Source organism: Urocitellus parryii, chromosome 1 (genome assembly GCF_045843805.1).
Source record: "Urocitellus parryii isolate mUroPar1 chromosome 1, mUroPar1.hap1, whole genome shotgun sequence".
In the NCBI taxonomy this organism is placed as follows: Eukaryota; Metazoa; Chordata; class Mammalia; order Rodentia; family Sciuridae; genus Urocitellus; species Urocitellus parryii.
Genome location: NC_135531.1, coordinates 20,833,101 through 20,839,377, shown reverse-complemented (window position 1 = coordinate 20,839,377; position 6,277 = coordinate 20,833,101).

The window sequence follows — 6,277 nt, the reverse complement described above, 5'->3', positions numbered from 1 at the left end:
AGACAAGCAGACACACGTAGAGAAAGAGTGGAGCCAGGTGGGTAGCCAAGCCCTGGTGAAGCTTGACTGACTCCAGAGCTAGATCAGCCCATTAATTATATAGGGTTTTCACCAGAAAGTTGTTTGTGAGAGGGCTTGGGCTGTGCTCAGTGGCAAAGCGCTTGCCGAGCAGTGTGAGGCCCTGGGTTTGATCTCCAGGACCACATACAAATAAACAAATAAATAAAGGTATTGTGTCCACCTACAACTAAAATATATTTTAAAAGAAAGAAAAATAATTTCTATTTTAAAAAAAGTTGTTTGTGAGAAAGTTTTAGCAAAACAGGCCAACTGAAAGATGCAGTGAAAGATAACCCTGAGACATCTTATTGTGCCCAGAATACCTTATCCCTGGAGTTGGTTTCTGAATCCAAGGTTCTGACTATTAGAGCCAGGAGCCTTCCTCAATATTAACTCTTGGCTGGTGTTATCATAACAACTGGAGCATCTTGACAAGTACCCTCACAAAGGCAGCCCCCAGGGCAAAATCAGCCACAAGGGAATCCAATGGGAGGGTTGAGTCACTGCGCTCCACATTTCTCTTCATTCCCAGCACCATCTGAATGTCCAAGGCTGCACCTTTCTTCTCTGGGACTTAGAAATTACCTGAAACTTTGTTGGGGGAGTAGTCATATTGAAAGATTGCGTACTTATACTTTTGAGAGTATAAAAAAATAAAACAATCTTTTCCCCTTACATATTACTTAGAATGTCAGGAGACTCAGAGATTACCAATTTGGGACATTGGTTTTAGAGTTTTGATGATCTTGAAAACATCCTGGGATCAGAGATCTGAGGTCAGGAAAAATGGATATAATATAAACATGAATAATCTTACCTCCTCACTGGCCAAGTGCAAGCTCCATCCTAACCAGATCTAGGCTCACTCATCCCTAAATCCCAAGGTCAAATGCCTCCCCCCTCCTTCTACAATTTGTGTCCGCAAAACTCACAGGTACTTCACCCCTGAGTGTACCCTTCTTGCCCAGGCTGTTCTCCCAGCACACACTCTCCCCTCCTTCCTCTAACTAATAGAACTCAGCCTCAGTTGGGCACATAGCAACTCCTCTTCAGATGGCATTTACCTTCCTCCCTTGAAGCTAAAGTGGCCATGGGGTTTCTGTCCATTAGGTCATGAGCCAGAAGTAACTCCCAATCATCTCCATAAAAGGGAAGTTGGCTTCTCCCCAGTTTCTCCTTTGACATACTTCCCACTGACTGGAATAGGATCAGGGTGCTCCTAAATCAAACTCAAGACATGAGCAGTTGCCCAGGAAATGAAAGAGACTGCGTTTCTGAACTACCTTAGAGCTGTCCTCCTTCCCTGGATCATATACTATGAAAAACCAATACATTTGCATCTTTTTGAAAGCCACTGTTCTGTGTCTCCTTGTTTCAACAGCAGAGCCCAGGTAGTACATGCAACGGCAACAAAGGGCTGCATTGAACCCCAGAGGTTCCTAAGCTGACAATAAAATAAAACCATAAAGGTTCAAATGTGGGAAACTAAAATTCAGCCATACTCTACCATTTTCATGGATAGGTTCTCAGTGACAATTATAATCTTAACAACATAACAAAGGTAGATATATTGTAACATCAGACAGACCCCTTGCTCTTTCTCTTTTAGAGTCACAAGCTGATTCTCTGGGGGAATTTCATGAAGAGTATCACTCAGGGTCACTTCAAATCGGGACTTTTCATAGTTTGCTCAGGAAAATATAGAACACTAGAGCTATTGATGGGACCTTCAGTGGCACATAGGTCTTGGGTTCCAAAAGGACAAGAAGAGGTTTGAAGTTGAAGTGAGGCCTCTCCTGATGCTCCCAGGGGTCTGGGCTGGGACATGGCTGGTAGAGTGTGGTCTTCAGCTACAGTCTCTCAGAACAGACTGTGCAATAAATAAGAGACTCTGAGGAAAGGAATAGGTCTGGGCACACATGTGGTCACTTTGTCCAGATTTCCCCCAAACCACTGGGGGCCTGACACCAGGCATATTCCAGGGCTTGAGTCTGAGCTGGGAGAAGCTCAGAATCACAGAAGCACCCAGAGTCAGCTTTGCCAACAGGCACATCACTCTCCCCAAGGATCAGTGTGTGTTGTTCAAACCTTTATCAAAAGTTGGGCATGTTCTGAAATCAAAGCACTCACTTTCTCATAGCACATCAAAGAGGACAAGGTTGGTGCTCAAACATTCCATTCTTGTTGCATCCGAGATGGAGGCTGAAATCTTGTAAAAGCAAAACAACTGTGACATTTCAAAATCTGCCCAGAAAGAACAGAGACTACACCGAGACCTAGGACAGAAGAGTTGGGGTGAGGAGGAAAGGGAAATGAAAGAAGAGCCACAACAAGGAACATATTGTGCTCCTGGAGGTGAAACGTCACAATGCTGGGACTCCCCCTTGAGCCCTAGAGACTGATTCAGCACCTATTGATAAAATGCTGAAGACATTAGTGTAGGACCAGAACTGCAGGAGGTTCCCCTACAACCATCCTCACTACTCAGTGCCTGGTGCTGAGTGACACCATTCACTGCAGTGAGCAGGCCTCCCAACCCCCAGGAAGGTGGAGGCCAAAAATTGTTTTTCATCTTAAGAATACAATTGCTTCATTAAAGAAGGTAAGTTGTCTGCAGCAAGGAGTAGTCAAGACAGATTCTGTAGACTGGGTATTCTTGTGTATTTTTCAAGTATCAGGTTTTTTCTAGAATATTCCTATTGCGATAGGCTGCTGCTGTGTGTCACTGTTCTGTCCTTCAATACACAAGCACAAGGCGAGTGGCTTTTCAATACTCTTGTTCTGGACCAACTACTAAATGTGTAAGGGCTATGTAATAAACTTCATCTAAAAACTGACTCAGAACTTCTTTTGCTCTGGAAATAGTTTGTTTCCCATAAGTGCTGAAAGAGATAATGCTCTGTAACTGTCTTACTCGATTTATAATTTCTGTAAAGGATAGAAATGAAATTTCTGTTCCTAAGAGATATTTCCAAGTAGTAAAAATGAGTAAAACGTTAAGATGTTCAGCCTGAATTTACCCAGGAAAACTTCTGCCCTTTCTATTTGGCAAAAGATGGAAGGCTTGTATGTTTCTGGACTGGGCTTTAATTGAGTTAAAACAGACCACAATCAAATAAAGAATTCACACACTCCTCTCATTTTAACACTACAGGATCTGAAATCTCACTAATAGGTTAGATTTTCCAACTCTTTGGGTCTCTACCAGCTATACAGGAGCATCATGTAATCTTTTACAATATGAAAATAAAAGAAAATTTTTTATGTGCTTTGTCTATTTCACAAATGGGTGAGCAGATTATCATTTCACAAATGATAATCACTGGGGTGAGGGGGAAGAAGGCAGGGAGACTTGGAGCAATAGGGGTCTCAGCTGGAGATCAGGGTGTTCTGCTTGCAGATGAGAAACAAGAAAATCGAGTGTTTTTCAATGATTCACCACATCATAGGAAGTCATGAGAGTGAAGCAGACAATGTACAACAGAAGGTAGAGGAAAGGTAGAGACCAAAGGAAGTTTTGAGAGAAGAGCACAACCCGGGGGAAGTCAGGTGGTCCCAGAAACTGCCATGCAGGGCCTTGCTTCACTCATGGTCGGATACGTGCCTCCTGATCCCATGCTTGGATGCTCAGGTGGCCTGCAGACTCTTCCTGACTTTCCTTTCTTCTCTCTGTTTGTTCTTGTCCGACAAACAATAATGACAGTGCCATATAGGAAATGTCCCTCATCTGAGGAATAGGTGGAACAAGGTCTTCCTCAGCTTTTCCAAGTTTCAAAGGACCAACAAATGAGTGAGGAAAGAGAGAAAGCACCCTTCTTGTCTGCCATCCCCCACATTCTGATTCTAGAAGGACTGGCGACCCTTCTCATTGTCCGTGGAGCGCCACATGCTGAATTTAGGTTTCTCTCTGAGGCCCTTTCACCATCTCCCGCCCCACCCAAAGTGGGTGAGCACACCAGTGGAAATCCCCTGAGCCAACTAGCACATGCTGTACCAAAATATTGTGTCTTCACTTTGTTCTTTTACATCTTCACAACTAAAGGAAAGAGATACAATCAAAATGATAGTCCACTTAAATGATAAACAAGAGAATTTAAAGAGACATTACCCCATTATTCATCCACTAGGTGAGAATCTAGGAACAATTTATGACATCTGGATTGGTGGGCAGACAGAGTTTGTGATGTATCCTTGAACATCTGCTTAGTTCATGAGAATTTGCAACTGGAGCTTTCTAAAGAAGGTTTTCAGCTGAGTACATAACATCTACCAATATTTAGGAATAAAGCTTACTTAAAATTCTTCTAACCAAATATTCTAAACACGATTAGACATGAGGACACAAATGATTATCTGATAAAAAAACATCATCACTCTTTATTTGTTTTCGGGAAGTGTTTTGAAACACCAAAAGAAGGCCCAAACAGATGGGGAGAAATGGGCTATGTCCCCTTCAGCTGGATTCTTGCTCTGAAATCTCCCCTGGGTGTGGTGTCTGGAGCATGCACTAAAACTGATGCAGACCATGTGTCTCTGAGTCTGCCTCAATACTGAAGAGGAGACTCTAGACTGGTACAAACACCCCACCGCCTCTTTTCACGATAACTACAATGATGAGACTGAGTCATTCAGTTTTCATAAACTCTAATTGGCTTCCCACCCTGGGAGATGTTTTTCATCTCTATTAACTTAGCCATTTTTACAGGCCAATGGACCCAATCTACCAACAACAGGGAATCAAGACAGAAGTTTATAACTCAGCTTCTCTAGAATCACCATCTGACAGCCTTGTAGTTTCTTTCTAAAACTGTGAAGCCCAGTTGCTTTATGAGTGAATGCAGGTTCCATGGTTCCTTTGAAGATACGAGCAGAAGTATGTCTTTGAGGAGTCACAGTCTGTGTGTTACAGAGAGGACTACTCTCAGCCTGGCAGTAGACCTGATAATTGACTTGATAATGGCTTAAAAAAAACTATTCAACAATTATTAAGGAGTGAGCCAGACTTTACAAATACCACCACCTTAACCATGAGGCCAAACTGGGAATGATTTTGATTGACATACAAGTTTTGGGAGAATCTGAGTTAGCTATCTCATTGTCTTAGGCTGCTGCCCTGTATACACAGGAACTGGCATGGTCTGTATGTACTCTACATTCCTGAGATGTAGTGAGGAAATCAGATTTTCACAAATAGAACCCCATTTAAATAACATTAAGAAAGTAACAATTTTGTCTTTTTAATGAGACTGGCAGACTTTCCACAAACAGTCATATGGAAAAGATTTTACTATATCATAGAGTCTCTGTCTTGTCTCCTCAACTCAGCCCCTGTGGCAGAAAATCAGCTATAGACATTGCACAAATGTGTTGCACCATCTTGGTATGTTATTCAAAAACACAGACATTAGGCCAAATTTGGTGTTGGGCCAAAAACAGGTGTTAGGCCATAATTCACCAAAATTTGCATTAAATTAATAATTATTGAATGCTTAGTATAAGGGTCAAAATATGGATAAGTACTAGGGATACACAGAGAACAAAACAGAAAATCATATTCTTGGGAAACCTAGAGGTTGGCTTTCAAAATAAAACCACAACAAATTATAAAGTGCAGAATCATTCTTTAAATCAAAACTCACCCCAAATAATTGATTGATTAGATTTGTGGGTTTAGATTTTTGGATTGTGATTTTTAAGAGAGAGTGAGAGAGGAGAGAGAGAGAATTTTTTTAATATTTATTTTTTAGTTCTCGGCAGACACAACATCTTTGTTTGAATGTGGTGCTGAGGATCGAACCCGGGCCGCACGCATGCCAGGCGAGCGCGCTACCGCTTGAGCCACATCCCCAGCCCCCTGGATTGTGATTCTTTTAACTGAGGATCACTTAGGTCTAGATCTCTTGAGTGTAGCTGTGAAACCTACCACCTTATTCCCAACTAAACTCAGTGAGCCTGGGACTGCAAAGAATCCAGAGAGGTGCAGTTACTTGAAATGCCCTCCCTCTCTTTCTCTGTTTCCTCTGTCTCTGCTATCAGCAGCTCTACTTTTACTCAGACTTCCTGTTCCTAGCATTGGACTTCTTTTATGCTGTGTTTATACTTCCCCCTGTCTGTGGTTAAGTAAGTATAGAGCTGTGGACCTCTTCAACCTCTTTCTCTCTCATTCATTTGTACACACAGCCTCACGCTTCAGCTCTCTCCTCTCCTGTCTCTCAGA